Source organism: Myzus persicae, unplaced genomic scaffold, assembly GCF_001856785.1.
Source record: "Myzus persicae strain clone G006 unplaced genomic scaffold, MPER_G0061.0, whole genome shotgun sequence".
Classification (NCBI taxonomy): Eukaryota; Metazoa; Arthropoda; class Insecta; order Hemiptera; family Aphididae; genus Myzus; species Myzus persicae.
The window spans coordinates 811,605-839,252 of record NW_019100691.1 but is presented as its reverse complement, the minus strand read 5'-3'; the positions used below and the strand labels follow the sequence as shown (position 1 = coordinate 839,252).

Below are 27,648 nucleotides of genomic sequence, written 5' to 3'. Positions count from 1 at the left end.
GTGATGTGTGTGAAACGGGATTATACCGAAGAACGGAAAACAAAATCAAACTCATCCCAAATCCCAACCTCGGTCGGTTTATATAACACCCACGCGAAAACCCTCAGATTCCGGACGCGTGTATGCGAGCCATGCGCGGATGAGGTAATATAATACATCCCTTGTATGTGGGTTAATATAGTAATAATAATAGTATATAATAATAATATTCGATCGTGACGCTTTTATGAAAGCCGTGTACCTATGATAACGGTCTGTTTGATAAACTAAATACGTAAACATATTATTATAACCAAATAACCGATGGCACTGCGCAGTGTTATCGTTTCATAGAATATAATAGAATATTATACCGTATGTAGTATATATATCAATATTTATTATTTTTATGCATATTAATTAATACGTTTTATATTATGTGACATGTGCAAGGATGTGTCACCCAGTCGCTATTACGTTTGTGTTTGGTGTATATTGATGTATAGTGTTAATATTATTTGTGATTAAATAATAAAATGTATGTCAAAGTTCACGATTTAATTTTTAATAATTTATATTTCTCAAATATAAAAATGTAGGTTTGTGACTTTGTGTCAAATATAATATTGGATTAGTGATACTCAGTAATAACTAATATCATCATAGCGGTTTTATTATTAACGACCAATATAAAAGACTAAAAAACGTCAATGCTCATTAAGAGTTGTTGACCGTTGTAGGTAAAAAGTTAAATAAAAATAAATATTAACAGAGCTCTTATTACTTATGGTATTATTATTTTATTATTGTAATCTTCTATAAGTCATACTGGAGACAGAACACTGGGTACGAAGATTATAAGGACAGCCTGAAACGACAACACTGAAGTAGATAAAAAACCATAGCATCAACAACGGCATTGTTCGCTATAGACCACGAGGAACTCCTTTATGAAAAAAAGATGACTGGGAGCGATTTAACCTGTATACAAACGATTACAAAGTGCAACAACTCCCACCGCTACAAAAATTAATGGGCAAAAATACGTACAAATTGTAGAAACAGATATGCATACCTAAAAACATCCATTCAAAATCAAATCAATACTAACAAAATTTGAATCAAAACCTTACTATATTGTCGAACGCATAAAATTCAATGACAGAATGCAAGGTAAAAGTGAATCCATTCAACTGTATATGTTAAAGAAATTAAAAGTCTCTCCACTTATTGTAAATTTGGCGATGGATTGAAGGAACAATTACGAGATACATTAGTGAGTAGTGTATTGTGTACCTATGCAGCAAGCAATGAAATATGGCCGGGGCTATGGAAGACGTATTCTGTCGCGTTTCGAACGCGGCGTTTTCCGTCAAATTCAAAATGCATTTGTTTATATCAGATAAGCTATACACGACGGTTGTAACACGCTACGTTTCCATCCTCGGCGGTAAACGTCGGTCGGCTGGCGCTTTGCGGACGAACGCTAAAGTAATAAAAACGCAAACTCTTAATTTTATATTGTTTTTGATTAGGATGGGCTATATCGGTCGGAAAACGAGGTGGAATGTGCAGCGTTCGAAACGAGGGCGGAATTGTGTATTCAGCAAGTAATGAAATAAAGCAAGTTCAAGATGACGATCTGAAATTTGACAAAGAATTTTCTAGTTACACAAACAAAAATTGCCTTTAATGGTATGAGTGATACTTAACAAGTGGGAGAAGTAAATCACATGAAGGAAAACTTAAAAACTGACGAACGAAAAGGTGAAAAGTAAGTTTAGGGTAAACCTTACGTTTTAACCTTATATTACATAGTCAAGTTTTTGGGTGATCTACTTTTCCGCCAAAATTGACCTTTCCATTTACCGCCAAGTCCGTTTACCACCAGCGCAATAATATAAATTTCCCTTTTCTGCCACCACAAATTTCAGTTTCTATATTTTGGTGACCCCTTTACCATGTAAACAAGTGGAGTTATCAATAATTGAAAATGATTTTTAAAATAACAAAAATAATTAGGTATTCAATTTTTAATTAAATATATTATTTTACAAAAACTCATTCAACTAATACTTAATATTAAAATTGTATAAAATATTGTACAATGTTATTACAAACAAATCTATATTACTATGTAAAAAACAACATCAAAGTCAAACATTTATTTATTTTATTTATTTCTTGTATAGTTATACGCTATTGATTTTACAAAAATATATCGTCATATATCTCCCCTTTTATACAGATCAATTAAATACTGTTTTTTTTTGTCGTTTTAAAATTTGGTTTCGAGGTGTTTTTTGTTCACCAACGCTTCTTAATTTTCAATAAATGTCATTTTGGACTTCTTCAATTAAAACATTTAACCATTGTAACCATCGGAAAATGTCGATAAAAACTATTTTTTAAATGTGCATGAAATGACTCACAGGCGTTTGTTGTGCGTGTAAGTCCTGAAGATGCAAGTGCCCAAAATGTTGGGGGATAAATACAATCTTCAGAAATATATGTTTATACAAAATAGTCAGCAAACTTTTGTAGCCTTTCATCTAACTCTATATGTGGGTATATTATATAATATTTTAATCCTTTCAATCAGTGGTTACCAAAATATAGAAACTGAAACTTGTAGTGGTTGATAAAGGAAATATATATTATTTTACTTTAACCTAAACAAAGATGTTCTCTTCCAAATGAAAATAAATAATTATTAATTCCAACCATTCTACGATGCGTGGTTGTTTTTAATGTAAATTCGTTTTTGATCTTTGAAATGGATTGTCGGGTTTATTTTATTTTTCCGTTGGTGCAGCACTACGCCTCTTATATATTTCCACGGGCTGCCGTGGCCACCAATGACACGATTTCCTAGATTTGTTACCCTTAGTAAATAGTTGGATCCGACACCCTTGATAGGTTTTTTTTTACTGTTGTGTATTTTATAAACGGAGTTTTTTTAAGGTAAAAATATATGTAATATTTGTTATATCTTACCCATATTGTCTTAATGCTTAAGTTAATAATGTTCTACCTTATAGCTTAACAAAGCTTAAAACTTATTTCTATAATCCCAAGTTCCAATTACTATATTGCTCTATAGATTATTTCGATTACACGGTGTAAAGTGCGGTTACAGTGTTACCACAAAATTATATAGTTGTTGATTTAAACTAAACTATAAATATTAAATAAATATTATTAATTAAACTACTTGTTTTTATATTATAACATCATATGTAATAATTTATAACTTATACGATTGTCAGTTATAACATAGAACTAAATAGAAACATACCTAATAATATTTGTACACTGCACACTTACATATTATTTGAACAAAACAATTGTTTGATGAAAGTAAAGAATACAAATCATTTTTCTATAGACTATAAAGTCTAGACTCTAGAGAAATAAACGTAGATAAGGCAATATCTCTAAATTATAATATATTCAAATATTTACAGTATCTGGTTTGTACTAAGATACAACGATCTGAATGAACATCGTAATTGTTTTGTTAGTTACCTAAGTAATAATTTATTAATATTATTTAAAAATATAGTTTGATTACACATGGTATAATATAATCAGATAGGTAAGTATTATGTTGAGAAGCGAGCACAACTTAGTTTGACAAATTGTGAGAGTATTTAGGTAGGTAGGTATTAAAATGTCAACGACACATTGGTCATGGTAGATTACTTTATAGGCACACCGAGTATATTATATTATTTATTTATTATAGCCTGGCTTATATATTATGTATAATTACTAAAACTATATAATAAAATTATATAGTTAATTATAATTTGGATTAGGAGTTAGGGAAAGAGAATGGGATCTTATATATAGGCGTTTTAGCTTTATAAACTCTTATAACTCGTTATAGCTCTATATGCAATTTATTATATGCAACGAAAAATACCAAATATGTGCATTAAAAAAAAATTTACTGATTTATTGAAGTTTTTAATTTATATTTACATTATTACAAGTGTTCAAGAAAAAATGCTAGAAGTCTTTAAACCTCTTTATCTATAAATATTATACCTACACCGACAACATGCATATAGGTACATAGATGCATTGATAAATTAATTAACCTAAATGTATACATGCGTGTAAGTTTGTATGTATTTATGTTGTAATATGGATATAATTTATATGGTTGTACTGCAGTATGCTAATATATATATTGGTATATTATTATTTATTATTATATAAATGCTCGGGTCGATTGTATTATATGATACGTAATACAATTTATAAAATTCTATTTAAAGAATAAACGCTGTTCTATAATTAGTCTTTTTAATTACTATTCCTCCTTTATATACCTAGTACTCATATCTATATACTAACCGTACCATCAACCATCATAAACACAGTTTCTGTGCAGGTGAAATTGAAACTGTATTTTTCGATTAAGTTTATTAAATTTCAAATAAGAGTATACAACAAACCAACAAAATTACATCGATATTGGGTACATTTATGGTTAACGCCTATTAAGGTGTCAACATCAAAATAATAAGCTTATTATAAAACTTTTAATTCTTTTTTAGCTCAATTTTAAGTCTTGCGTAAAACTGTATAGGTATAGTTAAGTTTAATAAAATAACCTAAATCTAAAGGAACAATAATAATTCGATTTGAGTTGGTTGAAAATATTCATTACTACTTATCCCTAATGATATTTGATATACAAACCTAAAATAGGTGAAATTTATTCAACTGCCAAAAATATTAATATACATAATAATAATAATAATAATATATTTTATTATTAACTATACGAATTACAATATTAATTAATAATTTATACGAAAAGAGATTTAAAATATGTATTTAAATATCGTCCACATCATTGTCCGTCTTTCTAATTAAAATAAGAACAGTCGTGTAACAAATTAAATGCACTACAGAAAAGTGTATTTAGAAAGATTTATAATTTTGATATATCTAAACAGTGATAAGATGTTGTTAAACTTTAGATTTGCTTTGAGCAGTTTTTGAATTCTGGGAATGCTAAATTGAATTTCAACTTGAACTTAAACTTGAACTTCAATTTTAATTTCAATTTCATGTGTTTGTAGAATATTACGCTAATAAACTTTTTTTTTTAATTCCAATAGGTAATAAAATTTTTTGAACCATGTAATAAATTCATAAAAAAAATTAAAAATCATTGTAGATGGTCCTTGACCTTAAACCATTTTTTTGATTTCACTTAAATCGATTTATGAAGAACTTTTTGTTAAATTTTCTGTAGTATTTTGGCCAAATGAAATTTTTTTATCGAAAATTATTGAATCAAAACTTAAAAATGCAAATGTGATGTCTATAAATATTCCAAAAAGATTCATATAATATCATTGATTATAAAATATACTATAGTATTCAATGATAATATTGTACATAATTATATGAATTTATACCATTTATAAAAAATGCTATTATAAACATTTGGTGAAAATGTCAAGCATCTTCAGTTATTCGTTTTTAAATTAAAAACAAAATATGAAAATTCATTTGGGCAAGAACTGCAGGTATTGCGTACAAATCCAGTTTTTCCTCAATTGTTTTTTGTTTTTTTCCAATAATTTAGAAATGTACAGAGAATTGTTTATTTTTGATTCTTAAAGGTAAGTTCTAACTAGATTCACTAACCTAACAAAAAGTCAAAAGATATTTAAAATGAAATCAAGTCACTGACCGTATTTAAAGAATTTCTAATACATTACTAATCATTATACAAGTAATTCAAATGTATTTGTTTTTGTACATTTGGTACATTGGTGTCTGATTATTTGCACACGTGTCTGGCTCTATGCATCAATTTTCAAGTATTTTGCAAAAGATGCAACCACGGTTGTAGTAAGTGTTAAGTTACTAGTTTCCTTTTCCTATATATCTTACCAAACAATAATAGTTATAAATCATTTCTCCAAAGTTGTTAAATTTATTTCAAATAAGTAGAAAATAAATATCGTAAAGATGTAAGGCTATTTTAGCCACTAATTTGGTAAGAAAGTGCTCTCAGGTTGACGATACGCGATAAACTTAAGTTGCTGATTTATGCTAATGTGAAAATAATAATAACCCAACGGAAAATCGGTTTGTCGCGTGTGCTTATTGCCGTAGCGTACTATAGCGTTCGAGGTAGGAGAGAGGTCGACAACCCGCGGTCGTGGCCCGTTTTTTTGTTTGTCCCGGCGCGAAAATAATATTATTATTTTTAGATACAACCCAGTGGCGTTAATATGTATGTATAGATCATACTTGTGCCGTGTATAATACATAAGACACACATGAACTCTGCTGCTGCTAATGCGTCAACCAAAATGGTCACATCGTTGTCATTTGTTATTTTTCTTCTGTCCCTTCTGCAGTGTCTCACGCACTAGTGTCATGCATCAAGATCATTTCATTTTTGTATCTAACGAAAATACTTATTTATACGAAATTGTTGCAAATTACTAAAATAGTAATTGTTTTAAGACTGTGTATAACATACTGTACTAATGTGCACGATGGAGTATTGGAGTACTTACTATAGTGATACATGTCCACATACTAATAAGTCTTAGATCAAGATGTGATTTAAACGTGGTGTAACCGTGTAGACATTTCAAAATCGATTGCAGCACTTTTTAAAATGTTAATTAACTCCAACAATGGGAATTTTGATCAAACTAAGGTTTAAATGAGACCAGTCTGGCACAGTAAAAACAACATTTTTAACTCATCTTATGCAATTTGTAACAATATCGACATATTGTTAATTATTGGAATATATAGTTTCCGCTTTTATCATACTGAAGATAGTGATGTTCGGCTGACATGACGTTGTATAAACACCATAAGAAAATATTCATATTTGTGGTAATACTTGCATAGTATACCTACACATTACTGGCTGTGCAGTGTTATTTTTAAATTTGTTTTACTGTTTATTTATATTGTTATGTCTGTCATCAACCATCCCTTTTGCAGCAGTAAAAATGCTTTAATCTTTAACTTTGAGTGATGTTTCTGGTAACAAATTGAATAAAATTAAAAAATGGTAATTCTGGTTATAGTTCCTAAATAATTAACCATAGGTATGCTATACATTATTTACCAATTAGTTGAATCAGCATTATTTAGGTATGATATAAATTTAAAAATATTTGGGACAATTTTGTGCTATTTATAGAAATTTGAAATTTTATACTTTTAAATTTTTTTTACAATGATTTGGGTTTTTGTGTATGCATGTGTTTGTGTATACATAAATAAGTACTAAGTACATATTATAGAAAAAAATGTTTCGATTTTAAACTCTGAAGGTGGTTTCTGAATTTCTGATAGAATAATGGAACTAGATGGTAAAACTTTTGAGAGTTAAAAATGAAAAATTCCATGTATTTTTCAATATAATCGGGAAAAAGAAAACAAAATAGAAGGGGAATATAAATTTTTAATTACAGAATAATTTGCAAAATTTTCGAGATTTCAAGATTTAGATGAATTTTGTCAAAATTAATATTTTTTAACGGCTATTATTATTAAAACCTATGATGAATCTTGTATTAAGAGGAACCTACATGTGTTTGTCCCGTCTTACATACATACTACACACGATTAAAATGGTTTTCCCGATGCTTTTGAATACTACATTTTTTATTTTTGACCCCCCAAGTTTCAAAGTACCAACTTTTTATTTTCTCTCCTTTGGTACCGACAGGACTGCTTGAAAATTACTTTGAGAGCGCCACGGTTATTTATTAATAAACAATTAATGCATACAACAATTATTTTTAATGACTAGGTATTTACATATTAACAATTTACAATACTCCCTTCCTTCAAAGTAGCGATCATTAGTATACATGTTGTATGAATGTCAACAAAGTACCAACTTGATTCACTTACCTACCATGTTGAAGTAGAAAATCGAAGCATTTTTACATCATCCCGAAAGATGATTGCTGAAAAAAAAAACACATTATTGTAAAATCCACACATTCATCGCTTCGCTCAGATTCTAAAAATAAGGAAAAACTGAAATTTTTTAGCAAAATCAATAGGGGATTTTTTGGCGTAACTCGAAAAAAAAATAACCGTAGGTACTTGAAATTTTCACCAAACTTTGTGTTATACAATTTTTTTATTATTTAAGCTCTTTTTGAGTTAAAAATGTTCCATTTTTATAGTTTAGGTTTGAACATTTAACAAAAAGATTCTGATAAGTATAGTTACTGAAATATATATAATATATACATACATACTGAAATATTAATACACATAAAATATGAGCCTTTATCAAGTGAAGCGTTCAAGCGTTTAATTTTCGTTACAGATATCTTCACGACTGCGTGATTTACGTGTTGATGAGATTTTTTTTGATGTCTCGCAGTTTAAAAAATGTGCTTCGTACTCTCGCACACTTATTATACATTGTACATTTTATGGAATTATCATCATCATAACAATAAAATATTATAATATGTACCACCGTACTGCACAAGTATAATAATAACGCTGGCGATTGAGCGCGGCGCCCATGTGTGCGTACCGCGTAAGCGACGCGCACACCGACTATCGGCGGCTTCCGCAATCGTTTCATTGTTGTTCGCTTTCTTTTCGTACGTCGACCACACCGCCGCGACCGCCGCGCCCGTCGTCACGTCCTCACCGCCACCGCACCCGTCGGCCGCTTCCCACACCCGATCGCTGATCAGTCGCCGCCGTCGTCAGTCGAGTGGAGTGAATCGCACCGTGCGGACCGACGTCGTCGTTCGCGTGCCACGTACACACACATACATACATACACGCGTGCGCGCGCACCACACACTGTCATCCGCGAAAATCCAACGCCCGCCGCCGCCGCGATAGTGAATCAGTGAAACATCGGTGATCAGTCGCCGCACGGGTCAGTGTTTTAGGTTTTTATCGTCGAATTTCTTTCGTTAAAGATTTTTACGCACGCGATCGTGTCGTGGACCGTCGTCCCACTCGGTGTCGATCGTTTTACCGTCGAAAAAATTTTAATTTTAAAAAATAATTGCGCGCGCTCGAATTCGCCCGTCTCCGTTTTCTTGTCCGCGCTCGTCCCCGTGTGTTCGTGTGCGAAATAATTTCGGTCGCGTCGCGCTCGTGGTTTTTCCTTTCGACCGCCACCAAGGTATAATATTAATCGCTTTACTTACCTGCCTACCGTCCGTTTCGAAAGTGTCGGTAACGGCGATATCCTGTCGGGAACTCGATCGTCAGCATTTTCGAATTAAATTCATATTCGTCCAGCTGATGTCTGCCGACTCGACTTCACTCCTGCCGGTGAGTGACGACCAAATTATAATCTATTTTTTTTTATTTTATAATTTCGTCATTATTTGTTATTGATATTGTGGTGTTATAGGTACCCTTATTACCTCCTTACATCGTTATTTAAATTTTGTAATTTTATAATTGTTTGTTAATTGTTGTTACTTGTTGATATAGGCAGGCAAGAATTATACTAGGTTAACTAGGTTATGCCTGAAACAATGCATTACTATTGCCACGCGGGAGTATTATGTTTTTATTTATTGAGTTTTTCGCAGCAGCGTTTTTTCTTGTCGTTTTTGTTTTCGCGCTGCCTTCTGAACAAGTAGACCGTGCCCACCAAAAAAATAATACCTGGTCCGCCGTTGTTGTGTAGGCGCTTATATTATAAATTCGTCACCGTTTTCCGGCGAGAAACTAATGTTACTTTTACCGTTTTCTGCTGTGCTAACTTGCTAACTGTGGTTCAATTTCTCGTTAGATTTTTCGTTTCAAAACCTTGTTATTCGATTATTAATCTACCCCTGGAAAATCTAGGTCCTATCAAAATAAGATATTATTCTAAAATATTTAAATATGTTTTTCGTGTGAATCGATTGATGTAGGAAAATATAAGGAAAATCCGATTATTTTTCAATCAAAAATATAATATATTTGTTTAAAAACTGCCGGAGGAGACATTCGTAGTATTCAAACATACTGTTAGATTTCGACAGGTTTTTGTTGTATTGTTAGTTTCTGATTCATTTGAGAATGGTAATATGACGTGGTACCATGGTAGTTTAAACAATTTCGGTCCTGTTTAGTTTTACTTAGTCTGTTCGATATGTGCATATCTTATCTTAATCAATTGGATAATAGGTAATTATAATTCCTTTTGTTACTTCCGCTGTTAATACTAGTGATAAACATAATATTATCGTTACTGTTAGAAGCTGTGTTATTATAAATTTATTTATACATTATTTAAACTATAATAGACGCGTATTATGCGTTAATAATTTTTTTTATTCAACACTATTTTACGGTATCGCTTTTTTTGATATATTCTCGTGATAATATGTTATGTTAATAACTAAAATGTTACCAGTAAAATCAAAAAGTAATCAAATTGACAAAATACCTGTGTCGTTTATACCAAAAACATTTTTAATTGATAATATGTACCAATAGTAAATTATTTGACAAAAGTTTTATCTTATTATGTTGTTTCAACTTAAATTTTTTTATTGTTTTTTAAGGTCATGTATTATACTTATTGAAATAAAATAGTTAATATGTTATATGTATGTCGCTAGTATTATAACATTATGATTTAAGTATGCTGGGATAGGTTATAAAATATAACATATAACATCTAAATAAATATTATCATTAAATGTTGTGTATTTGATATTTTTCTATGTTGCCTATAATTTTTGTTATACTGACAAAAATTACACAATTAATCAGATATATACTTCCCTATAATACAATTCTGTTTGAACTAATACAGGTATATTTAAAATTAAACTTATTTACTTTGAATTGGTATTTTTTATTCTGTGATTTGCAGTGAGAAGATATTTAAACATGAAAAGCATTGCTCCTATTATATATCCTTTTGTTTTGATTAACGATTGCGGACTACGTTTGAATGTTTGTAAATATAATGTTGGGTAATAAAAAAAGACTCGATAGATATTCTACTTGAATTAAAAAAAAACAAAAACAAAAGTCTTCTGAAAACATTTCTAAATTCATCCACGTGTTGTACATTTATTTATCATCAAATAATTAAATAGTTTTACCAACAAAAAAATTAAGAGAACGTCTTGCCAGTCATGAACCATTTGAATTCAAATTTGATGTATAACAAAGTAACAAACCAAATAACATCTGTTTTTTTTTTAAATTTAAAACTATTTATTTTAGTGATGAGTGAATTCTGTAGTACTTACCTAATTCTTAAGATAATATTTAAATAATTATGTCTATGTGTTTCTCCAAAAATATGAAATTAATTTGTAACGAATTAAAATAAACTAGAAAATTTGTTTTTAATTTTGAATTAAATACTTCTGAAAAGTAACTGAAAATTTGCCACTTAAAGTCTTAATAAATGTCATAACATGAATAGGTACATATGCAAGCTATACCACTAAAGCGTTGAATTCTAACACATTAAGAGAAAACTTAATTATTCATAAAAATTATAATTGCCGTTTTGAATTGAATCGAATTATTATTTTAAAAAAAAGTAAGGACATACTTGGGCATTTAGATCACTGAAGTATGTATTGTTACTTCAGATTTTTTGAATTGTATTTACATATTAAGAGACGACTTTTTATTATTGTTGGTATTATGAAGATTATCATTGCAATTTACATTTATAGTATTATTTAGTTTAAATTAGTTTTAAGATGGAGAAAAAGCTTAATTGCATGTATACTATAAAACAAGTTAATTCAATACACACCTGTTGCCCGGCTTTTTTCTCGGACTCACCCCGGCGTCATAAAATATATTAACTCATTAATTTGTACGTACCTATATAAATCGTAATAATTATACACTTACAAAAAATCGAACTAAACAACGATTATGTAGTAAGTACTACACTGCTGGTACTTTATACTGAGCAATTGTTATTCATATACATATATAACTCATTCTTTATAATATCGTTAGCATACCTAACTAATTTCTAAAGCTTAGATTTGGTATAAAAATGAAAGGTAAGCTTCTCAGACATTTTTAAACTTGTCTATAAATCAATATTATTATCGTATTTAAGGTACCTAGTACAGAAATTAAATATTATATGTTGATAAATATATTATTCTATTTAATTATTTTCTTTTGTTTAAATAATTGTGTTATTATTATTTATTATTATTACAGCTGCTAGAATTACATGTTTATGCTGTTTAAAAAATTACATTATTTAAATAGTTAAATGGCATAATTATTTTCACAATCATTATTATCATTATTTAACATTCTATATTTACCTATAAAAATAACATTTCCCCATTCACACCCATCAAGTCATTTGTATCACTGTTTAAACAGTTATAACATTTTCTTTATAATAATTAATATGCGTTGTACCTATACATTGTAAATAAAACATTTATTCAATTTTTAAAAAGTCACGATTTGCAAATAATTTAAAAATATGTACCAAATACATGCCACAAGCGTATTTTTTTTTAAACTAATTATGGATGGTGTTCGTAGTCTTTAATTTTGTATAATTATTATCTTATAAAGAAGTATGCTAACTAATGTAGGTATTAATTTATGAAATAAATACACTTTTCAATTTAGATCATAGTTTTAATCTTGATCGAGTTCAACGTGTGATAGTTGTGACTGTCCAATTTTCAGTTAATTGATAAAATGCGTTTACTTCATAATACTCCCCGGGGGCTAATACATAATGTGGTTTATCTTGGTTTCTTTTTTGGCAGGGGTTGTGTCATCAACATTAGGACTTCATGGGAAGAGTGTGGCTGTCGCTGTTGACGGGTAATTTGACGGCCTCTGTAGAAAAGCATCAATTTTGTAGAGGTTTATTTAATAGCATCATTATTGATAGGTTAACTGATAAAAACGTATTATTATTATTACTATTATTATTATTATTATTATAAGGGTGTGGTATAATCTGGTATAGTAATAATTTGTTAAGATAATATATTTTTTTCAAAGATAGTTTATCTGTTTCAGTAATTCATGTTCAAGTATGTATTATTATGTGCGATTCATAACTATGTAAATAACACACAGGTATAAACGAATTTCCGTCATCTCTGGTTTAGGGTGTGTCAAATTTGTGAAAAAAAGAGTAAATAGAGTGTAAAACAATTTTTTTAATTTAGGAAAATATACGTACCTATGCGTATCTAATTTAGTAAAAGAAAACCCAACGCGGGAATGGAGAATCGTTAAAAAACTATTTTCTCTCATTCGTATATACGGGTCAATGGCCGCCACCCTCTTTGTGTGCACCGTTCTCCTCGTCATCACATATACAATTATTATATTATCCTCACCAAATTTTCATAAACGTGGTTATACGGCAACAATAATGCAATACAAGTAATTCTGTTTTTTCTTAAGTTCTCCCGTGATTTTTAATCAGTTTAAATTATCATATAATCTAAAAAAAATCGGTTGTTGTTTTCGTTTATGCGAATTTCAAAAAATTGGGTGTAGTCGAAGGTATGCTAACATTGTATTATATAGTATTAAACAAATCATATACGATCAAACAGTTCGAAGGAACAGAAATTGTTAGCTGTAGGCGACAGCTGGTAAAATCTCAAACTTCTGTAGTCGGGTCTTAGTTTACACGAACTTTATTACTACCATAACTTTCTAATTCGAATACACGTATTTTATGATTATGATATTTTATTATTATAATATTATAAATGGGGAAAATAAGGTATAATAAAATTTAAATTAAAAATATTAAGATTATCTGTATGCATAAAAATAGAAAAAATAACTACAAGCTTATACAAAATAAGTTAATATACCAATAACAATAACTTATTGTGTTACTCATAGTATGCTCATTAAAGTAAATATCATAATTCATAATAAAATCATACAAACCGAAGTATAGAATGTTTATTATTATTGGTTATTCATTGATAATACCAATATACATTACAAAACTAACTCTGTATAATCGATGATACTAGCTATTAGCTGATAGCTAATAAAATGTGAATACAGTGAATAAAATTATTCTAGCAGATAGCATACGGTACGGCTACCTACCGACATTTGTTTACTCAAACCTTTATTTAAATTTCAAAAAACCACTCCTTCTTGAGTGCAGAACGAGCGAAGAGTTTTATTGGAATCGTGATTTCGTTATATTTCTTGTCTTTCAGGCAATGGTTATTTGTCCGTAAAACCGTTTATCGTGTTTACAAATCCGTCTGTACCCCATTAAACTTCGTGTAACTTTGCTTTTGTGTACAAGTTCAATCGTGAACATTTTAATTGTTAATGTAAAATGCATTACTTTCGACTTTCAATACTTAAGGAATAATGATAATAAAAAAATGTTTCGGTCTTACATAATGACGGGGAAGAGTATAGTAATAAAAATATATTAAAGTTTTTCCGTTTGTAAAATTCAGCGACGTTACGGAAAAGAGGGAACGCCGCCGCATCCGAAACTTGATCGTCCACCATCGTCGGGTCGTATTTTTTCGTTCCCTTCCCCTCCCATCATACCCAAACACGTGACAGCTACGTCGGCGCGGCGGTGGCGTTGGTTCGGTGCCGGAGGAGATATTATATTATTATATTCCTCTTTCCTCTCCAACCGTCCCGTCCATTGGTGCGACACGTCCATTGTCCTCTCGCGCTGCGAAATACGGTCGGTCGTCGGTGCATGTGTATACGCTGGTGTTCCCCGGATACCTTTCGCTTTTACGAAAAAATATAATATATAAATGTATATTAAATATGTAACGAAGCCCTAACTTTTTTCTGACGATTCGAAATCGTAATTTTGTTGTTGTCATAATATTACTGCTTTGTTGATGGAAGCGATGGGAATGTTTTCGAATAATCGTGGATAACAGAGTGAACGAATTTACGAAATTTACGGAAGGGTGCCTAGTATCAAATGTGAATCCTGCGGAGTTGGCATTTTCGATTAAACACAATAAACTGAGTGTCGGCAATACCAAACCGAAAGATTCAACAATCATTCAATTCATAAAAATTACTTACTTATGCAATAAAATCTTAAACTTGCCATATAAAAAACAAATTTATCGATCTAATATTATATAAATATTTCGTAATTTTTGTTTTTATTTTTTCTTGAGGTTTTTTATTATTCCCTCATATGACCACATTCAATATTGTAAATTGTAATTAATAGCCTTTGCCGCCAAATTTTTTTTCAAAATCATCAAAGAATATATTTGAATTATTCGAAACGCAATAATACAATATTATGCCACAAATTGTAATATTGTGCCCATTGAGGTTTTCAGGTCGGCACTGGGAATAGGGAATTACAATGACTTCGCGAACATAATAATACGTTGCAGAGCCAGAATGTATTTTATTAATAATGATTCATTGGCTCATTGCTTTTCGTGTTAAAAAAATCGTTAACGTATTTTTAACAAAAGTCCGTAAAAGTACTAATATTTTTCTTGAACTCAATATTTTAAACCGTATTAACCGCATAACGCACATGGAAAAGTCAAACTAGGAAAAATTGTATTTTAAATTAAAGGGCTGTTTCGTATAGATGAGTATCGACAGTATCGTACGCGTGATTTTCAGTCTACATAGGTTTCATGCAAGCATACGTGTCACTTCGACTGCAGAAACTCACGCATGCAGTATTCGTCCATGTGAAACTTGCCTTGTTTTTAGACTTGAGCTTTTGCTGTGCGTTTTGTAACTACGTTCAATAGGTATCAGTTTTCCAATTAGCAATTAATAAAATATGAGATATGAACTTGTAAGGTTCAATACTAGCTCAATACATTTAGACACTTACATTATTTTATAACTATGAGTACATATTATAATATATTATATTATGTTTACATAGAATTTAAAGTAATTTAAATACCTACCAATTGTTAGTCGACACTTAATCTTTTAAATTACGTTCGTGGCAAATAATATATATATAATGATAATAATACCTATTTCAAATACGATTATCACCACAATTTATATTGTTACCGTGTTTAATTTTAAACATGATAAAATCGATCAGTGGTCACTGGCGATATCTCGGTGGTGATGCCAGTACCCGACAATAATAATATAGTTGTACAAATTTCAATGTGTTTAAAAAGTATAAACGAATTGACGAGTTATTGGTAGATGGTAAAGTATGTACGATGTATACATATATATATATATATAGTACCAATGTAATGTGTGTATATAGTCAATATGACGTGTAGACGATGATTATCGCTCACGACTAATGTTCAAGGACGCACGGCGCGGCAGGGCGGCATCATAGTCTGTGGCCTACATTGACTCCACCGCGACCGCATTGTAACACATCCGTTTCGGCGGCGTGTTTGCGCGACGCCAACTGCAACGATTCACCAACTGCAACGTCATATTAGCGATGCAGCGTGGAGTGTTTGATTAAAAAACTGTTATTAATCGTTAATAAATTAAAGTACATAAATCGTATACCAATATCTCACTCCGCCATCGCATGCGCGTATGTCAAAAGAATTTATATTTCTAATCACAAAGTTTTATTAAAATTTAACTTCATTAATTTGTCTTCGATGTATATTTATGCCGATATAAATAATTAATGACATGCATATTACTATCATTATTTAAAATTCTAAAAGCATTTTATGAAAAATATATCCGATCTTGTTGAACTCGGCAAATAATTATTTCCGTAGTGATTCTGTTTCTAATGTCCTTATCTGCTATTCAGAGTATGGAACTATTAGACCCTACAGTAAAATATTTGCATCAAATAATTTTTGGTACCTACTGGCATTGATCATATTATATTAAATATAATATTTAATCAATGATACTGGTTTGATATCGACCCGCCGTATATTAATAATAATAACAAATAAGTATGTAGAATTTTATGGGTGAAAAAATTAACATTTTATTTTTAAATACTTCTAAAAATACCATTTATGTGTTATGATAATAATAATGTAAATAAATTAAAAATCAAACAAATTCCAAAATTGTCAATCGAAACAAAATAGTTGAAGTATAATATACAAAATATACTGAATACTTGAACCGCGATCAACGTTTCCTTTCCTAACGCCAGCTGTTACTAGGGCCGCGGAGAGAGAAACCGGGGCCCGGGGGTAACACCTTGGGGGCCCTACTATTTTTAACCACCTTTCATTAAATTTGTCAGGTCACTATTATGAGTTAATTTTTTCTGCTGTGTTTATCAAATTCTTATTTTTAATTGTTTCTTTAGTTTTAAAAAAGTGAGTACTTCCAAATTTCTGGGCGTGGTGGAAATTTTTCCTTTCTCATCCCGTTCTTCAGGCCTGACTGTTACGATTACTATTACACCTCGATATACCTATAATATGGAAAATATGTTCATACATTGCCATTGAAACATCAACCTAAAAGGCTAACAATACACTACATACCTTTACTATACAAGATTTGTGGTCTTCAACCGGTGGGTTGTGACCAAAGGTCGAGTGAACCTCAGAATTGGGTTGTAATATACTTTTAATAATTTAATATAATATATATTGTTAAAATGTATTTTATTAAATTGTACGAAACAACTAAAATAAACATAGCTATCTAGTAACAATTATAATCCTAAATTAATTAAAAATTGTATACGTGGTAAGCCCTGTAAATTAATCAAATTTTCTGCAGTTTAATATTCTTACGAATAAACTCAATTCTATTTGAAAATATTTATAGTGAATTATTAAAATATTTTTGTTAAAGTTTTCATTGATACCGCTTCCATTAAAATAAAATGTATTAATTGTACTCATAAACAATGAATGATAATTTCCTAAATATACGTAAAAAAAATGCTTTTATTCTCGTTACTTTTAAAACTATTTACATATGCTGCAGTGAACGTGATGTTTATTCTCCCATAAACTTAATATTCTAAAGCCAAATTGATATCAGTACTAATTACACTAATATTAGAGTACCTATAGTCTTTATTGTTACGCCTATGTAATAAGTTTATTGTCCCTTACTCGCTTCACCATGGTTTATAGAATCTAAAATTGTTCTATCCTTGTCAGATCAATCAAAATTCAAATTAACTCAATGTATAGACTATAGGTACATTCAGGCTTCAAATTCATGTACATTATTCATATTTTATTTAGGGAATATTATTAACCATAATAGTATTTCCACAAAACTACAAGAAATAGACATATAGTCATAGTGTATAACACGTTATATTTCTTATCAAGAATAGCAATATTCTATATATATATATAGTTATCGCGTTAAAGTGTTTAGTAAAACTAAATATATACATAATGTACCTATATATGTTATAAATTAAAATGTTATCAGTAATATAATAACTCGCAAATCAATTTGATAATGCTAATGTGTTTGATGTTTGGCAATTAAACTTATCGTGAAACTGGTAAACACACTGTCATTAGCCTTATCATTACTGAAAATTGTATTTTTATAACAGAAGATTAGCTGTTTGGACATGGTACAACTAAAAATAATATGCGATATCGTCATATTTTGCTGCTATAGTTGATATTATTATACAAGATATTTTTTTGGCCTTTTATAATGTCGCACAGTGGTATTCTGTGCAGTAAAATTCATCGTTTATCACTATAGACTGACGCCGTTCCCACTGCTCTTGGTTCCTTTAGTATAGAGGTTTTACGTCGATAAAAATATTCTGTTGACGCGAAAAGCTGCTGCAGCTCACTAGAGTATACAGCGAATATCTAATGTACAGAAATCTGAAAAACCTTAAATTGTTTATACTTTAATATGGAATTTTGTTGTCCGTTCTTTAAAATAAAAATTGTTTCTCGATAAAAGAAAGCCAGACTTCGACTACACGTTACGCATCATCAGTCAGTAACAGTGAGTATTGTGAAATATTTTTAATTGCCGATCGACTCAATGTACTGTGTTATTTCGTTGCGATTTTCTACTCGGCTGGCAGCGGTGGAAAAACTCTTGAGGCCGGTTCGTAGGTACTGCTAATTTATTTCACAACCCAATTTTGAACAATATTCAATTCCTTCGGAATTGATTTGCACTCATGCATTATGTGATTATCATTACCTCCTTGATAAAACAAAAAAAAAAGCCTTGAAATAAAAATTGAAAATTTTTTTTTGTAGAAGCTGTAGATATCAGTTAGTTGTAACTTTTAACAAATAAAAATATATATTCATACTTAGGTACCACCTTTTTAATTTTAATTTTCTTAGCTTAAGAATTTTTCTTTATATCGTTTTAAATTTTAAAAAAAACAATAATTTATGTTAGTGGAGTCACAAGAAAATATTTTTTTTCTTGATTTTAGTTTATTATATTTACGTAATGATATGATGTATTATAATTTATAATATACTTACATTAATTAAGATTATATATTGTATACCTATTATAAAATAGTTATATACTAAATAGTATTATAAATTAAGACATTGGGGGACGGAGTGGCCGAGTGGATAACGCGTCGGTCGCAACGCGCACCGTCGCCGGTTCGAATCTCGGTCACGGGTGGCACTTCTCTCCGGGCAGTCACGGTGTCTTGAGAGAGAGGCCGCCATCCCCCAACCGGGTATGGCAGAAACCTACGGGTGCCCACTAGAAATTCTGCCAAACAAACACACACGTGTTCCATAACCCTACAGTAACCCAACAGTCCCAAAAACCCTACAGTACCACAACCTACAGCTAATGGCCTCAGTTGCCGAAGCTTAAGATCAATAAAAAAAAAAAAAAAATTAAGACATTTTTTGAATATTTTATTATTAAATACGCTTTTTTTGAAAACGAAATACATTCTTACTACTTATTGATTGTTTATTTTAATTTTGGAATGGGCTCATAATAAAATTAATAGTAACCTTTTTGTGTAATCTTTTATAACCTACAGAAATCTCCAGCGAATTGATATTATATTTTGTGCGTTCGATACTAATGTCAACTTATCTCTTCACAATTTTCATATTATTATTCATTTTATTACAAATAAATATTCATGCCTTAAATCATTATAATATTAACTATACTTGTTGAAAAATTAATATTAGAATTTACAGCAATACTTATAAGTATTGATAAATGTCTGCAGTAAGCAAAATATTACTTGGGAGTTAGTCGTTAGGTACCCATTCGTTATTGGGAATTATAGGATATAGAAACGTGATTGAAGAATACACTTTGTATTACCATTGAATTATACATTTAAATTTGACTAAAACGTTTATTTTACAATATAATATTATTTTACATATTATATTTTATAATATGTCCATTTTTATTTCTGATTTATTATTATAATATTAAATTCAAAATTGAAAATATATTTGGCTCCTAATAAATACAATTTAAACATGTTATATGATATTACCTATTTATAACAAACAAATGTCTATTTTATTACTGGTTTTAAGCACCAAGTGGGTGTAAATAAAAATAATGTCATAAATATATTATAATTATAATATGTGGTGCAACTTTAATCTCATCACGTGTCACGTGTACTGTATGATATTCAAAATAAATATATTGTATTATTGTGAGCCTAGCAGCAATATAAATTTTAAATGTGCTTAAACAAATACATTTTTTTTTATAAACAACATTGAAACGTTGTAAAGTTTTTTTTGAGAAATTAAAATACTTGAATACTTAAATCACTTCATATTTGACTGACTATCATAGAGAATACTTTTCATGCGACAATACCAATTAAATTAAAAATCTTGACCTGTCTACGAGTATTATATTATTTATTAGTGGCTTTATGAAACTCTCGGCAAGTTCGAATGAATATAATAATATTAAAGGCCTTTTTCACTAATAAATTCAAGTTCTCGTTTGTTGATATTTATTCATTTTCAGAAAAATATATATTATACACATAATTGCACTATATTAAACATGGTGATGTATACACTATATTATTGTATATACGGTAGAATACGTATACACTACAATACGAACGTGTAATGTTAGTTCGGATGAAACTAAACAATATAGAGAGAAAACAACAGTTCTTCTTTACGTTTTTTTTCATTAACTTTGAGATTGGTACGTTTAACTACGGCGGTTCCATAAAGTTTTTATTATAATTACCAAAGTTTTTATTATGAACGTATATTAAATTTAATTAAAACGACTGTACGAAAAATAAAAACAAATTCCGTCAATTATACATTTTCTGAATAAAAAACTTATTACTTATATTTTATGCAAACATAAATTGAGCAGCGTATTCACAACGTATGGTACGGTATGGTATATGATTCGGAAAGTCAGTGAAGAATATATTTAGCAATCAGCATGTTCAATAATTATTATAATATTACGAATGTACATGTAGGTACACATTATTATAGCATTTGTTACTCTTACTTACTCGTTATAGACGAACCTATTTCATTTCGTTTTCTGGAACTTAAGTTTGCGAATTATTATGGACGACGTTTTACGTGTTTTTATCACACTTCACGCGGCATTGTCTCCTCTTTTAGCCACGGTCCCGTGCGATTTCGCCGGACGTACCTACCCGATTATTGTTCTTCGCACTGCACCAACGACGGCGACTGTCAATGCGAACTAAAAGTTACAATAATAATAATTGTTACAATGCTTGTGTTTGCGTATTTGAAGAAAAACTATGAGAAAAATAATTATTAAAAATGATTCATAATAATATATAATGTAAACATAAAAACATCAAACAACGACTAGTACTTATGAATAAATGAAAACTGTTCACTCATAATATAATATTGTTATTATTATTATAAAATCACCTTCCATAGCGCGCGCGCAAAAATACACACACACGACGGCCATTATTACTTCAGTCACTGCATAGCCACTACCATAGCCTACCATTGTACCACTTCCTATACGTCATCGTCGTCGTCGTCTATAATCGAGTGTGTGAGTTTTCATACAACAAAATTTATAAATATTATGACGTACATGCCATATTCTAGTGAAACACCGTCACCTACGTTACTTGTTGTTTTTAGTACAGTAAAATGTTATTTTTTCCCCTAGTTTATTTTTATTATTTTCCCCCCAAAATGTCGGTGTCGGTCCTCCTCCATTTATATTATTATCTTAACTCAACGGGAATAAAAATAAAAATATTTTTTTTTCTATTCCCGAGCAGTGACACCAAATTACGATCGTTATCGCACATTCGGTTAAAAATTAACCTTATTTTGACATTTTTTTGTATTAAACAACAATATAACTTTGAATTGTACAAATCACTTAACACTGTTACAGAAAGGAAATATAATTAATAATATCATTATTCAGCACATTTAAGTTAGGTTATGTTAAGTGTTATTATACTTATGAGTATTATGCGTATGATTAATAATTAATAAAATTTAAAAGTTTAATATATTTCTCGGGAATATTATTATTATGTTTCAGTTATTCTGTTTAATAACCTAATAAAATTGACCTTAAGAAAATTGTTCACTAACAAAACCACACGTTTTAATACCATACGTGATTGGATGGCATAAAAGACTGGATGATAAAATTTTAATTTTTGTTTTTCAGGATTGACCTTCGTGAATTGACAAGTAAATTTTTGAGAAGTTCTTCTTCACCAATAACGTGGTACGTACTTACGTGAATTAAATTTTGATTACTGTTCAATAATAAGAAAATGCTACGTATAATAATGTTGTAATTTGGTCCAATCGTTGTGTATGTAACCTTTTCTGTAAATAACATTGTATTATGGGTTACGACTTTTGGTAAACACTTGATAATTACTATACTTTACCATGTAAAATAAACGAATTCAAAATGTGTGTTACGTTTTCAATAATTATTAATAAAAAACTTTGATACTTCTCACGTAGTGCAAATAAGTTCTTCGACAAAAAGTTGACTAAGTGACAAAATGACTCACCAAAAAAAGCACGTTTAGTGCTCATTTTGTATTATATTACCACCGGTTACCATCCTTACTTTTTGGGCTTCTAGTATGTGTATTGCGTAGTTTCATTTTCTTCGCAACAAAATAGTATTTACTGGAGTCTGCGAATTTGTTAAAATGTTAACTAGTCACCACCGCACAGTCAATAATATAATCTCTTATCTTATGAAATAATAATGATTCCTTCAGAAATTCTAATGATTAAAAAAAAAATATATAATTTGCTACATTTTTTTTAAATATTATACATGATATGTTTTAAATAAAATGAAATTGAATTAAATGTTTTGTGAGTAATGTTTTTTTGACTCTATGTGCCTCATTGTATTATTATTATTTACATTAATGCAAACGGTACGTGTGTACAGCAGCTTATAAACACTGGGTTTGACTTTAAAATCTAAATAGGTTGGTAATATTTACAATATCAATATGTAAATGTGTATGAGGTAAAAAGGTTTAGAGATTATTTCATAATTATGACATGAAATTAAACTCTCGTGAGGAAAATATTGGCTACTACAAGTAATAAGTAACCTTGTCGAACGTTATTCGTTTGTAGTTTAAACATTACCAAACTAAATTAAACGTGTGATACGTTTACAAAGTACACACTTGACTAGGTATACGTATATTGTATATATTATAGTATGTAGTTTGGTCCGCTAGTGCAACTTTGTTGGGTCGGGGGCTAGGAAATGTTCCATATACATTGTATTACCCAACCCCTTAATCTGTCCCCTTACTTCGAGCACATTTAATTGTGCTATCGTTACGTTCCGTGTATAATAACACCGTGTATGTCGTATAATGGCTGTAATAAAATGTACAACTTGCGTTTTACTCATAATCCGGCAATTTAAATAAAATAACTATATCATTTTTTTATTTTACACAACCGACAAATTTAAGATACGCGTTTGTAGTATAATATGCATTTATATTATAGTTGCCGTACTCCATGTATGCCAATTAAGTGTCGTTGGGAATTTAATGAGTTTTTTCACTCGTGTGCTCTCATTGCTGTGAAACAATTATAAGAAAACAAGTAAATAGGCTTATGGTTATTTAATATATTGGGAGTGGGCTTCTGTTGAGGGTACACTCGGTGGCTAATCTCTCAACTCCTCCTTAAAAATGACTATATGAAATGGATATAGGTTTTTGGTGAAATTTTATAAAATGCATACCAAAGAATAAAAGTTCGTAGTTATTACTAATTTACTTATTACATTGTCATTACATGTTTGCGTTTCATATTTGGATAATTATTATAGCCGCTGATCTCTCTCTGTTGGTGGTATGTTCGTGTCGGGCAGATGCACACACGCGTGTGCATCATTGTTAATGTATAATATTTATTTTTTTTTTTTTTTTGGCAACCGCGCCCGATGCACTTTTATTGGTTTTGGTCCAATGTATAGAGGAGCAGGGGTATACACGGTAACGAAAAAAAAATCACATACGACACGAATCACATTCTCATGTTATACAACGGTTGTATCTAATACGAAAAACATCGTATTTTAGATCAATCCTTTTTTTATACATACACATTGTATTATACTATTATATTATAAATTATAATAAATATATATATGGACGGTGGTGGCGTAAATTGGTAGTATACTAGCATATCTCGTGTGATATATATTTACGAAGCCGTGATGCATAAACGGTGGTCAATTAATTAATATCTTTATATATAGATATACCAATCCTATAATAACGTCAGAAATAGATGCTTGCTAAATTTTTGTTTGAACGTTGGCAATAGGATGAGCGAATAGAAAAGTTCAAGATCGCTCATCTGCTTCCGCCTATATACAGTATATTTATTTTATTATCGTTATTAAGTAATATAATAATATTATAATAATATGCAATAATATCATATATCATTGAAAAAATATCTCTAATAGCCTATAGCATTCGAAGCTTAATAAAATATACCATAATTTATACGCAATTTAATAGTTTTCTTAGCATGCATCAGCTTTTTATTCGAATCCGATTTATTTTACCTCTCATCTTCAAATGTGCAATTCAAATTCCAACTAGCCAAGTACTTAGAATATAATTATGTGCATAATGAACACCGGGAGATTAATTATGTAGGTAGCACAAGTGGTCATCATTTTGACATTTTATTCATTTTATGGAATAACTCTAAAAATTTCATAAGTACCTAACTTTACCTATAAACGTAACAAAAAGGGTATAATATAATATTATAATATCAGATGTTTGTATAAATAGCTATTTTGTTATCTATTTCGTGCAGAATATTATAAAAAACATGGATGTGGCTCATAAATTCGTTGTCCATTACTTGTACAGATATACTTTTTTCTAACAAAAAACATTGTTTTAAATTAAGTTACATAAGTACTCGGATTAATGATCACTATAATTTATGTTTTCCCGATATTATAATATGGTTTACAAGTTCACCTCTGAAAAAAGCATAATCGCTTACAAATTTTATATTTATTAAAAACTTCCACGATTTTGTTACTATAATATCAATTTTAACATTTTTAAATTTGTATAATGACTATCGTTTTTTTTTTATTTTTTTTTTGTGTAGCAGATTGTTTTCGTTTTTTAATTTTTAAATCGAATGGGGGGGGGGGGAGAACGTATACTTACTATTATCCTTTCGAAAACGATGTACTTCTATTTAATGACTGCAAATATTTTATCATTATGTTGTTAATTTCAATTTGTCTGTTTATGACTATAAGTATAAATGTTCTAATCTTTTTCCTTCGTATAAATTATGTGTGTTTATAAAAACATTTAACTTTTAATTTTTAAAAAGAATCGTTGGTAGGTTATAACTTATAAAGTATAAAGTATAATAATTATAATTAAATACCGGATCATCAGATAATCTAATTTTTTTTTTAAATGTGTAAACAATATGATTTAGTACATAAATTATATTCTTTGACGTTAAGTAGTAAACATGGTTTTTATATATGGTATAACTTATTGTAGATATGAGAGTATACAAAGTACAAATTAATTATTTCTCATACTAATATAACATCAAACAAAAACATAAGATGTAAAATTTTGAACAGTCTTATCATCTCTTCAATTCCAATTAAATAGTATATGAATTATGAGTGACTTGTTGCTGAAGTTGAAATTTGAAATAATGCTCGAGAATTCAAGTGGTCCGAAGGAGGTTTCATTTGTTTTGGAAATGTAGATATTGTTGCACCTATATAGTTATAGTGTAAAATGTAATGAAAATATTAAATCAAAAATAGTGTACACTATAATCATTCATATTTACTTGAGCTTTTATTACGACGTGATTATTCGGGTAAACCTTTAACTAGCATCGTCATTAATCTAAATATTTTTATTCACATAATACTAAAATTAAAACAATTGTTAATAATGAAATGATTTTTAAAAAAATTAATTGAGAACTTCCAAATAATTAAATTTTTAATCTTCGTGTTCTTTTGACGTTGATTTAATCTATACCTATTTTTTAAAGTATATAAGGCAGTATAATAACGAACACGTAATAATAAGATACTGAAATTTACATGTTTTATGTTTGAATGTCGTGGTTCATAATTTTCTTCAGGACTCACTATGTAACCAAAAAAAAAAAAACTGTCGATTTTTTAACTATTACTTTCGTTTATAAACGAAAGAACATTCGTGTTTTCATCTTATCTTATATCTTAACTTTTTAATGTTTTATAACTTCAAAGTTAACTCAAACTGCCACGTAGTTTTAACAACAACACATCTTTAAGTTCGTTGGTACCATTAATTAATAAATAAACGTGAAAACTCTCGAATCACCATAATGGTGGTCAGTAAAAACAGAAGCAAAATACACGCATGTTTGTCATAGCCTATATGAACTACAGAAGTTATAACTAAGAAATCGGTTTTATCTCGTGACAATATTATGATTTATGATATTTTCGTTTCTAATCAAATCGTTTCCGTGTATAAAAACGTCCCTAAGTAAATCATACAGTTCTTGTAACGTGTCAGAAACTCAGAACTCGAGCCAGCTGTGGACAACTGTTTTTTTTCTAAGACGACTAACTCTCGATATGCCAATCAGCCCCTGACCGGATGCATACACATAGCGGTTCGTATAATATTCCCGTTGGACGATTCGTCGACACGTAACTATGTAATTTGTTACGTAACTACATTGTACAGTCATCATTCTCAAGCGTTGTTGTATTTTACGATGCACGCCTGTTAAGTCTTGATTCTTAAAATGAAGTTCTTGCAGTAAGTATTTGAATTCGGGTATTACCTACCATCAATTACTCAAATTATGAGACACGCGAGTTTTTAACATGCCGAATTGAGATTGGTTTATTATAGTACGGGAATGAAAATTCTTACCGAAACAAAAATTAATCGATTTTAAAAAATAATGTGCATTTAATTTTTTAATATTGTATTTAAACATAATATTCTGTGATATAAATAAACTTATAATATAACAATTAGTACCCTTGTGTATTGATAAGTAAATATTTCAAAGACTTAAATTTATCACGTCTTCTCGGGAAGACGTGGTTGTAGTGTTGTGTTGTGGTGTTTCTCAACTTAGCTGTGAAAACAAATCGTATGTGTATATCCGGTCGTTTGCTTACGAACAATTTTCACTCGATTGT

At 29.7% G+C, this 27,648-nt stretch overlaps 1 protein-coding gene across 2 annotated transcripts in view; it reads left to right on the top strand.

Moving 5' to 3' along the window:
* The first annotated feature begins 8,723 nt into the window (after positions 1-8,723).
* Positions 8,724-27,648, top strand: part of LOC111041448 (putative RNA exonuclease pqe-1) — a 140,812-nt gene continuing 121,887 nt past the window's right edge. For both annotated transcript variants that reach the window (XM_022325737.1, XM_022325724.1), the window contains exons 1-2: positions 8,724-9,303; positions 22,591-22,650. The gene's annotated coding sequence lies outside the window, so the exon portion shown is untranslated. The remainder of the gene's footprint in view (positions 9,304-22,590; positions 22,651-27,648) is intronic.